Source organism: Lepeophtheirus salmonis, chromosome 13 (assembly GCF_016086655.4).
Source record: "Lepeophtheirus salmonis chromosome 13, UVic_Lsal_1.4, whole genome shotgun sequence".
NCBI classification, from domain to species: Eukaryota; Metazoa; Arthropoda; class Copepoda; order Siphonostomatoida; family Caligidae; genus Lepeophtheirus; species Lepeophtheirus salmonis.
The window spans coordinates 22254520-22267047 of NC_052143.2; the positions used below are offsets into that span (position 1 = coordinate 22254520).

General features: G+C 28.9%; 1 non-coding gene across 1 annotated transcript; it reads right to left on the minus strand.

Moving 5' to 3' along the window:
- Positions 1-320: 320 nt before the first annotated feature.
- Positions 321-428, minus strand: LOC121128789 (U6 spliceosomal RNA). Its single transcript, XR_005868281.1, has one exon. It is a non-coding gene; the product is annotated as a U6 spliceosomal RNA (small nuclear RNA).
- Between the last annotated feature and the right edge of the window lie 12100 nt (positions 429-12528).

The following is a 12528-nucleotide window of genomic DNA, read 5'->3' on the forward strand; positions in this document are numbered from 1 at the left end:
GAAATGAATTAAAAAGATCGATTTTTGTATATTATAAATTGAAGCAATAAGCTGATTTTTTTTTTTTAACTGGGCTTTCATTAAAATTTTATATAACAATATAAATAATAAAATACTTCAAGAATGATTGTGATAAAATTCATAATAAATAAGCGTTATAGCTTAAAATTAACTGTAGATCAAAGCCCGATCCGTCAATATTAACAAATTATGTTTTCTACAGACTATATAAAAATAAATATATACCACTACAAAAAATAAATTAAAACAGACAAAGAAACTATGTCTTCGTTATCCTTATCACCAAGTATCTTTTTATTAGACATTAAGAAGTTGAGTAGAATTTACATGACCATCCTTGCGCAGGGGCCATGCTAATCTTCTCTGTATCGTTCCAATTTTAGTATATGTACTGCCGAAGCAAGTACAAGGAGTTTCAAAAAAATTATCTATAAAAAAGAAAAAATTTTGCTACATTTTTCTTATTCTCTTTAATCTATATATATTTTTTTCCCAAGTGCCACGTCCTACTTTTTAATAGTTTACGAAATTTAAGTTAACCCTTCAAGAACTAAGTTATTATATGGAAACATTTACCTTATTAAGTATTTAATAAAAGTATTACAATAATTTGATCAGTTTACATTATTATAACTATGTATATAACTAAAGAGGGGTGGAATAAATAAAAACCTGTAATTTTTTGAATTTAATATTCTTGAATATACATTTAAAAATTTATTAGGTTATTTTTAAATATTATTTTGTAAGTTTCACTAAAAATCTTATAAACATATTTAAATTTCTTTAAAAACTAGTTTCAACAGAATAAGTGAAGACATTGAATTCATTATTAAGTAAATTTTCATTATTAATATGAATAAAATACATAAAAATGATAAGTTGTTCTTCTTTCATTTTTTTAAAAGAAACAATATATCTATTTATAACTACATCATTTCAAAAATTTGATTTAGTCGAAGCAATAATTTTTATTAATTTGTAAAAAAATGGAATTAATGAGTAGATGTTAAGCTACTAAATACCAATTGGGAAGATAATCTATTTCTTATTTAAAACAAAATATGATAATAAAAAATAAATTGGTAAACTTACTTTGAAGTTTAAGTAATTTGATACGCAATACGTCAATAAATTACGACCATCTAGTGAGAGTAATATGAATTACAATTATACAACGTGATCTCAAATGGAAAATTACTAACCTAACTGAAGTTATGAGATTAGTCATCTTCAATTAGAGATAATATAAAGAACATCATATTGACATTTTTATACTTTAGTTTGGAAGGTTTTCCAAGATACCCACAAAAGCTAATAAATTAACACCGATTTAAATCTACGTTACTTCCTTGAAATTCGTATAAAGTTATGTACACTTTACAAAAACCTTCAAATATCTCTATTTTTATATTATTAGATTTCCTGGAAAGTTTGTTTGTGTGTTAATTAGTCATAGGATCATGAACAATTGATTATTCTCGATGATTACAATTTAAGGAAGTACATCCAGATCAAGATATCATTGACTTAAAGAAATCAAGGCTTTTTATCGTAAGTAATCAAACATGATTTAATTATTCAGGAATGACTTGTAATAAAACTTTAATTATATTTCTAACATATGTAGAAAATTTTAATTCAAAGAATTATAATATATTAGAAATTTAAGTGTTCTGAAAGAGAAAATGAGGAGTGCCTTTATGATATCTAACCAGAACACAAAGTTATTTACTCCTTAAGAGTGAAATTTTATTGTATTCATTTGAAAACCCAAGGCAGGGTATTAAGTATTTTTTGTATATAAATAGGTACATCCATCTAAAAATAAGCTCCTCCTAATAATAAAATAGATACCAACTGAAATAGCTGAATGGTTATTTAGTGGGATTTTTAATTTCAATCATCGACTGTCTTAGTCAACTAATAAAAAATGCACATGCTATAATTTGAAAGACACAATATATTCAATAAAAGACAAAAGATAAATTGTTTTATATTTTTACCTCACGCATCAATCCAAGTTGTTTTTTTCCAAAATGATTATACATGTAGTTTTTTAATGCCATTCAAACAGTCAATTATAAATGGTAACACGAATCAAGCTAAAAACGTCTCTATTTTGGTTAATCACGAATACATAATTATTCATGATATTGTTTAATGTATGGGGAAAAAATACAAATGTATTATAATTTTATTCAAAATGTACTTTTTTGAAAAGTGCATTTGGAAAAAAAAACGTTTTATGCTGTCTAATGGGTGAGTTTAAAGAGTATTTAGTGTATATTAAAAGTAATGGAGGATGCATTTTGAAAAATAGAGCTGGGACCTATGTGAAAGGTTGCGTGATATGCATCAGAAAAGGTCCGTTCCTTTTTATTAAGGGATAAAAACATTTGGTAAAAACAAAAAATTATGCCGTCTTCCTCTTTATTATATATTTTTCCCTTCTTAGTTTTTTTTTCTCTCTCTCTCTTTTCGTTTTCTTTGACATTTCTTAAATTTTATTTACTCTTTGGATCTACGTGACTTGATTCCTTATATATGTATGTAAGTAAGTGAATTAAATATTTATTTAACATAAGGAAGGAAGAAGAGTGGGATAAAACGTCATTACTTCTCTTTAGATTTAGAAGGTATCTATAATAATAAATGAAGATATTGTACATGTAGTCATACATAGATTACAAAATTTTGAATACATTTAATGAAATGAGTCCTTCTTTTCTATATGCATCACATATGTCAAATTTGAAATTATACACAAATATAAGTCTAAAATAAAAATATTTTGCTATATATATGTAAAAATACACATCTTTTAAAACTAAACGATCATTTAAACTATTTTGAATAGCTATGAAGGGCTTAAAATAATTTCGAAGATTCTTTTGAGGCAATTATTTGTCATGTGTAGCATTTTTTTTTTTTTTTTTTTTTTTTTTTTTTGTAGTTGTAACTTGATGTTTATAAATTGCTCCATTTTTTAAACCCGTCGAGTGAAATCCATATTGAAATAATAAGTTTTGACCAATTAGAAATTACATTTATACTTGTACTAAAGGTGTTGTACCTTTAACATTCTTAATAAATGTTATATATACATCACTTATAGTACTTGTTATATAACTCCACCTTTCCTCAAAAATGACTATGGATGGATTTAGGTAATACCTATGGACTCGTATACAGAACTACAATAAATAAAAAATACCCGTGTTGTACATGGAGGAAGCAATTTTATAAAATGATGTAATATTATTGATGGCAAGATTATGGGAGTTCTCATTATGCGGAAGAAGTTGTGATTTTGTCTCTTATGAAGTTAGGGAGAGACTCGGAATCGATCGGTGAACTGAGGAATGAGCCACAGGAGATCATATCTAATTAAGTAAAGTATTACAACGCATCTGTCATCTACCATGAACCATTACACTAAAATAGCAGGATCAACGTAATAGGTATCTTGGAGAATAACTTATATGTCATCAAATCCATTAACTACTCAAACATAAAATTACTAGAAATATACATAAATATAAATATCCAGTCGTGACTTGAATGATAGCTTAATCATATGCAGGATACTTATTCGAGCAATTGTGATGATTGAGTTGAGATCATCTTCTCCTACTCCGATAATATATTCTTCGTTTTGGAAAGCGTCGTTTCGTTACACTTAGCGAAGTTATTTCCATATTATTAAAAGGTTGCAATAATTGAATTTCAAATATCTACTGTCGCTATCTCAAATTTTAAGATTACTAACGAAAGTATGACGTGTGGGCAAACTTATATAATGTGACCGTCTATGTAATGTATATTACCCGTGTCCACACCAGATGAAATATCCGAACCCCGAACCTATCTTATATTAGCAGGATTCGAGATTGAAGAAAAGGAGTAAAGTTCACGCTTTCCGTTCCTTTTTGAGTGCTTGAACAGTCTTTATAATCTTGTTTTAAAATTACTTTAGGGGACTATAAAGAAACGATCAAATTGTTTTGTATTTCTCTCATACCATGAACTGTAGAGTATAAGAGGTGTTCTGCGTTTTGAAATTCAATATAATTTTTGTTGCAAAGAAAGTTAGAATAAGATTGATATTCTTTTACAGAGGCTACAATAAAAACTATATCTTTATAGCTTTTGTAGCACACAATTATTTGTAGTGCATTTAATAAAGTTTCTATACATCATTTTACAAAAATCCTTAAAAATGTTCACCTAATTGCAGCCTTAGCATAATTCCAAAAATATATTTTAATAAACAAAAACAAGCTACTAAATTCAATATTATATTCTCCAAGAAGAGTGGATGACAATTGATAGAAGAAATTTTTAAACAAGTATCACCATCCTTTATTTCTTTAAAATTTAAAGAAAATGAAAATTTGGCCCTTATCTATTTTTGAAGAAAATGTTATAAAAAATAAAACTCATAAGAGGAAAGAATTGAATATCTTGAAGATATGTTGTTCTTTCGGTATTTGTATTCAAAACAATAATTTTTCATAAAATTTATAAAACAACTAACCGAACTTCTACAACACAGAAGTAATAAATATTCGTTTTCCTCAACATACAGATTTCGTGACTGCGATCACTTCTTCTCTTACAATGTATGTCCGTTATTCAAAAATAGTCCATCAATTGTTTTAGCATAAGAGACTCAAATAACTTCTACATTATTTGATTGAAACCAGAGTTGGGCACTCTGCAATCAATCCTTGAATTAGTAGATTATAAAAAAAGTAGATTAGCAAATTAGAGATTGACAAAATTAATGCTAATTCCTAAATTTCATTTTTTCTCATTTCAAGGCTTTGAGTTAGTAATGTCATATTGAAAAGTTTAGTTTATATTATACATAATTTTTTCCCTGCTCGTCTTGAACAATTTTAGCTTAAGTTAACACAAAAGAATAAGTAAATAATTATTGTAACATTTTCATTTGGCCGTGAATACTTTACATAGATATGTGATTTATATTTAATTTTTTATACGTAAATAATACGTAATGCTTATTGAATATTTAATCTCGATCGATATATTTTCATACATAAAGATGGGTAACCTTCAATTATATTATCACAGGACCATCTTGTTCTATATGTGTTGAAGTAGTAAAAAATTCACTTAACTTAAAATCATCACGTTATAGTTCACAAGATATAATTTTGTAAGTATAAGCCTATTATGCAATTTTACAATTAATTACTCATTTTAAAGTTAAAGTTATGTCTAATTTTTCAAATGGTTCATTATAATTAATAAATATTATATTTTCAAGTAAACATCAAGATTTTTTTAAAACTAAATTACAGTATAGTCTTTAAAAAGAAACATAACATTCTCTAAACTAAATGGAGAACTGCCTAATTCATGTTTTAGTGTTATTTATTCTTTAGGAAGCAGAATATTTATTATTCTAAATCATAAGATAATATAACATATATAATAAACTACTAAGCTGTAAGATATAGGAAGGGAGGGGGGGGACATTTTGGACCTTCTAATGATCTCTTAGGAAGAATTTATACCTGGCTGGTAACTCTATCACATAGTTTAAATAGTCAATGAAAATATAACACAATATTATATTTCATTGCTTATATAGTTCAGGATTAATAAATGTACAATGATTAAAATAATTTGAAATATCAAAGGAGTTGTATTAATAAATACAGCTGATCTGTGCATGTAGGATCTAGTGTGTATATACAGAATGCATTGTATATACCCTGATGTATATATCATATACATTTTTTGATCTAATAAATAAAAATGTAGTCGTATTAATGACATATTGCAGGCGTGTGCATCTAGCATTGAGTATATATACAGTGAGAACTGTTTTAGTTGTTTTTTATGTGTAACATTAAAAATACTGAAGGTAAAATGTAATAAGATTTACCAACGAGCTAAAGCACGGTCAGTGAGCGTTCTAGAGACTAAATATCAGTAATCAATTCATATTAAAAAAATTGTCAAACTTTAATTATTATTCTTTTATTCTTGACCAGAGAACATATATGATTTGATATAAGTATTGAGTAGCTACGTTTGAGTTTGTTCATAAAAAAAGGACAGTAACACTTAAGATTTCTTGGCGAATTATCTTTTATATTATCAAAGCAAAATACTACAGGCGCTATTTTGATAACTTTTAAAATCGTTTATTTTTATAAAATACTCTTATTTTGAACAATGGGGTAAAATGTTCGAATATACTAACAAAATATGACTGTAGCTTTTTTTTAGTTGCTACCTGAATCAGTCTTTTTGGTTTTCCAAAGCTTTTATCATTAATATTTTGTTCTTAGAAATAAAACACATAATTATAGGGAAATCAGTAATCACTATTGCGTGAATACGATAAGTAACACTGATGATTTGTTACAGAGGAGTAAGTGTAAGTAGCTGTTGGAATTTGAATAGATTTGAGGATCGTCATCGGAGTAATAATTGATGCACATATCCTTATTACATACGGAGTGGAGCTTGTGTTTATTTCCTTCATCTCACATCTGATTACTGTTAATTTACTGAAAGGTCATGACAGCTATGCTATTTTAAACTATCCGGCTGACCATATTAATTATCGGTTTCTTGTTTTTTTATTAAACTGGCAGATCATATTACTATAAAATAAAAATAATTGAACTTGGCTATAATTATAATATTTTCCCTGCACTAATTCAGAAGGTTATCTCCTTTATAGCGGTCATTAAGTTTCTCTCCCCCAATCATATAAAAAGCAGATGATATTAACAAAAGTCTTAATGCAGTAATACTATTAATATCACTCCCACCTTCTTCTCACACTCTTTTTTCTTTCAAAATGGCATCCTTACTCATGGTTAAAGAAGGGATGTGTGTAAAGAAAAAACTAAGTATCGCGATTAGAAATAAAAAAACGGTGGATTTTTCTTCTTTTTTGTTCTATTATTTAATAAGTAATGTCCCAAGAGTGTATTGTTAATAACTTCTCCCTATTAAAAAACTATCGTCTATCTTTGGTGTAAATTGATATAAAATGCAAAATGAGATCAAAATTAGGTTGGAGAAAGAGTCATTTTGTATTTCCCATCCCTTTTGTTAACTAAGTATATTTCGCCTATGATTGATCACATCGAATCATAGGATAAAGTATTATAAAGTTGTAAGCTTAAACTACAAAACTTTTTTTTACAGAGTATTATGGTCGGGCAGTTCAGTTGCGAATCATCGTGCGTCAAGTGCGTAACACCAAGTGACTACCATCGGTTCCTGTTTATCGACAACGCATTTGGGTGTACAAATTTTTCCTCAATAGAGGCCTGAGAAACTTGGTTGTCCGAGTTTTTATCAATAGGGGCAAGGGCTTCTTCGAGAAAGGCATTATCAAGTTGGATTCTTGTTGGCAATAAGTTGTCAAACATACTTGGCTTAAATCAAATGAGTGTAACATTTCTTATGAAGTATTGAATTAAAGCAAAATTTAAATATAATTTTAAAATTTATCTGAATCAATAATATGAAAATGTAGAACGTTCTCCTCTTTATAGCAGTAATTCGTTTCCTCCCTCCAAAATTATAAAACAGGTAGTTAATATTAAGAATGGTATTAATTTATGAGTACTATACATATGTTTTGCTCTCGCTTTTTCGGGGCGGTCTTATACAAAAACCATCTCTACTCATATTATATATAACTACACAGTACACGGTATAAATAATATAGAGTTTGCGTTGATATTACACGAAATTTTATAATAAGAACAACTAATATTTGGAAAAATAAAAAATTTCATCACTGAAAGGGAAAAAAATAAATTTTCTTATTCGGATTTTCATAGTAAATAGATAATTTATTTGAGTGGAATTAAATCGTAATAATAAAAAGATACCTCAATGGATAAATTCAATTATTGATCAAGATCAACTCAAATTTCATGTTCAACAATATTAACATTTACTTTTTGTAAAGTTAATTCAACCTATATAGATAAGAAACTATTTTCAAAATGTCTAATGTATTCAATGATTCTATATTGGATTGTTAATACTCCAAAAAGGAGTCAATAGAAGCAGTAGCATTTAATTAACATAGATAATCACTATTTTTTTAATATTGAAATAAATAATGAAGCACCATTTGTGTCAGTTCTCTTCCTGTGAATTGATTATAGTGAACTTTCCACCGTTGAAAAGAGTGTGGGAAACTTGTTGTAAACTTTCTGTTTTATTATTTTGCCGTTAATTACATCATAGAGAGATAAAAATTAGAAGATGTGGAACTTTAATCTCATAGTAAATCATTTATTGAGAAAGAATTGTTATTAGGTATGTAACAAGATTTATCGAAACTTTACACCTACTGATAATTCTGTAGAAATGTTGCATTTAATTATTGAAAAATTAAAGCCTCATTTAATCATAATTCATTGTTTATTAATTAAAATGTTCTATACATATTAATAAATCACTAGGTTTAATGTTTTCGCGATTTATACTTTGCAAAAAATGAAGCATCATATGCATTGATAATTAAATGTGCTCAATTAAGCTCCAACATGTTTTGAATAATATAATTTACCAAGTGGTTCATTGAAATCTGAACACTTACTAATTTAATAATTAATGACAAATGAGTAATTAAAATTAATTCATATTTCGATATTTTAAAGCATAAGCAATTAGTTACAAAACAAAACAGACTTGAGCTATTTACAAGTTGAGAAAATAAGATTTGAACATTATCATCAAATTTCCATTCGCTAAATATCGTTGGATATCTCCAGGACCACCATCTACGCCATCAGCAAGTGCGAAACGTTAGAGAAGAAGAAGGGCTATGTCATAAATGCCAAAATAGATACAGAGGCGCGAAAGGAAACAGCCCAAGCCAATCCCTTCAAGGCCATGAGGGATCACGCAAGAGATCTTTGGGGGTTCACACCAGCAGTCCAAAGAACTATAAATAAATGGCCTCTACATCCTTGTTAGGATGTAGAGGCCATTTTCGTCACCAACAATGAAAGAAACCTATATTTTCCGTTGAGTTTTTTTAACTCTTTTTGTCACACTACCCCTCCCCCAAACACACAGGCCTGAGGCTAACCCCTTCGACTACACTTTTACGGTGCATGTTGAGGGGAAAAGCCTGCAGTGTCCGTCATTCAAACACAGAAGCCCTTAAAGCCACTGTCAACCAGCACTGGGACGCCATGACAGAGGAGTAAATCTGTAGTACATTTGCACCTGGCCCGTAACACATATACAGATACAGGCTGAGTTAAAAGTGAGTTTATCGTCGTAAATATTTATTGTCAAAAATGTTTTAACTCAATATTTTAAAATTAAACTAATTGTAAAATGTCTCCTGAGTTTGAATTGATTCGATTTATGAAACTCAGTTGATTACTTCAATTTTTTATATACAAAGACAATTTTTACAATTTTATTATTTGAAATTTGAAAAATTGTTTCAACTCAAATAACTTTATGGATAATCCCATAAGATTCGGTCGTATGCAAAAATGCAATATTCGTACAGTTTGTATTTGAACAAAAATTTTAATGTCTTAATTTAAAATTTATTCAAAGAGGAACAAAAAAATGAAAAAATAACTTGGTATTAAATACTGATATTATATTTATTTATTTTATATACAATAACCATCTAATAAGACTTCTAAACTGAATTATACAAAAAGTTTAAATTTATAGTATTATTTTGAATACGAAATAAAACTTTCCAGATAAAATATAACTTGTCTTATTTTTTTTTTTTTTAAAAGGAAGTTATATTTCGCATTTTGTATACCTCAAAAACTTTAAAGGTTTACAAGGCCAGCAATGAACATTTTAATATGGCACTTAATTTTTCTTTCTATTATTTTTTGGTAAAATTAATTTGGTTTATTAATTCAGCCGACAGTTGGACAATTTTACAATCCCTATTAATATTTTAAATATTATAATTAATATTCTATAAATAAAAATTGAAAAACTATATTTTTACCTTATTTTATTGAAATTAAAATTTTAAAAGGAGTTTCTAAAGACATGGTAAAGCACGGGATTTCCACAGTTTTTTATTATACAGGGAGCGGGGATCAAAGTGTCGCCTGCTTTAAACCTTGATAACTTGAAGACGACATTATCAAATAAAAAACCGGTTACCAAATAGGAAAGCCATTCTCGTCAGCTGACGATGCGTAGTTCAGTTAGCATCATGGCGTCATCATATGAGGAGATAAAGAGCTATAAGTGGAACGAGGAGCTTTCAAGGTCCGCCGTAGTCATGGCATTGGTTAATAATGGAGGGGAAATCTCCAATTCAACGATTGCTTCAACCTTAGGTGGCAACAGGACTCGGCACCCTACCATGTGTCCAAATCTCCAAGCAGTGGGTTAACCGAGAACTGTTATGACGTCGTAACCAAGGATTTGTGGCCTCCTAACTCTCCCGACATAATCCTTTGGACTATTTTGTCTGGGGCTATGTCGAGAGACATACCAACAGACATCCCCACAGCACCAAGGCCAGCCTGCTGGACTCCATCAAGGAGGTATTCGGCAACATGGACAATGAGATAGTCAGAAGAGCCTGCGGCCGGTTCAGAGGCCGTATTGATGCCAACGGTGATTATATCGAATGAATGGCTACTTTATACCTATATGCTCGTCATAGTTTTGATTTTCAATAAAAAAAGTTAAAAAATGTATATTTTGTTTTGTTTTTTGTAGATAAATATTTTGGCGACAATTTGATCCCCGCTCCCAGTACATTTGCATAGATACTGACTCATAAATACAATTTTTGCAACTATATATATTTTAACTTTATACTAGTTTTAATACATTACTTTTACCTGCAACAAAAGTTTGTTTTTCAATATTTCAAACCATTTATTCAATGTATTCTATCAATTAAAAGACTTTGCAGTATTGTTTGCTTTTAAAAATATTTGCAAAAACGATGATGACGTGCCACACCAAACATTATTTTTATTTGTTTCAATTCATCTCTGAAAAATGCATTAAATGTATAAAAATAATAATAGAAGTGTGATGAGTGGTCACAATTTTTATTTGGATTATTTGAAAAATACTGATGATTCATGAATGCATCTTCTTCATTCTTCTTTTACATGTTTATATACATGTTTGCAATCGTCCATTGCATAATACATGGATGATGCCCCTTATTTGACTACATAGATAAAAAAATAAGATTTATTCTTTTGAAATAATGACTCATTGTGAAATATTCATCATCATTTCATAGTAAATATTGAAGTCTATTGTTATGAGAGACAAACTGATTTGGGAGTGATTAACTGACATCTCATACCCATTAATTTAGCATCTTTACTCGTTATGCCACTGTTTTAAACCTTAGCCTAGTTATATCTCAAATCATGCAATTGACATATTATTTAATTAGGAGGAATAAAGTTGTAACCTTTGCTAAGTAAAAGGATCTATGAAAATAATTATACAAAATTAAATTTTGTTCAACTCTAGTTTTTATTTTTTGTTCCTCAATATCAACACAGTTTATAACACCTACCCCTTTCGGTCCAATCAGGACCTTTTAAAACTATTTAGTCACAACTTTGAATTATCCTTACAACTATATTTGCAACACTGCTTATCTATTAATGGGATATTTTCCTAACTTTTCCTTGTTCTATTGCATCTCAACTATTTTTAAATTGAATTTTTGTTGACAATGAATAGGGATCACATATTTCTCTTCAAATTTGATTCCTGTGCAATTAGATATAAAAATGTAAACATGTTTTCATTTTTGGGATACGAAGTGGTCCATAAAAATTTGACCACTTTTAATTTTAAACTTCAATAGGATATTATGTAATAATTAACAATCAAATTTGACCAAAATTAATACTATAAATAGATGTGTGTCTGAGCTCTCTTAACCATTAATACAGCAGTCCTTGGCGGCAATGATGGATTCCAGGAGGAGCCGGACGTCCTAACAGAGGGCTACGGATTTAGTCTTCTGTCATGGCGTCCAAGTCTGGCTGACAATGACTTTAAGGGACTTTGTGTTAGATGACGGACAGTGCAAGCTTTCCCCTCGACATGCACCCAAAAAGTGTAGTCGAAGGGGTCGACATTAGGGCTGTCGTGAGGGGGGAGTGTAAAAAAAAGAGTTTAAAAAATCTAAAAAGAGTCTTGCCACTGAAGTGTGTTTTTATTGCTGGTGTCAAAAGAATTTGAATCTCTCTCTACCTTCATTAGTTATAGAAATAGTAAGTGTTCAGATTTCAAATAGACCACCAGGTACATTAAAGTATATGCGAGTGGGATCCCAGAAGTATCCAATCTTACCAATAGGTGGCAATAGTTGTTTAAAAAATAAGCATTGCATTAAAAAGTTTACCATTTATTTTACGTATATTTCATGTTTAAAGGCGCAACGCTTTTTATTATTTGTGTGGCAGTCATCCACGTAAATGTTGTCAGTGAATTTACCAATATTGA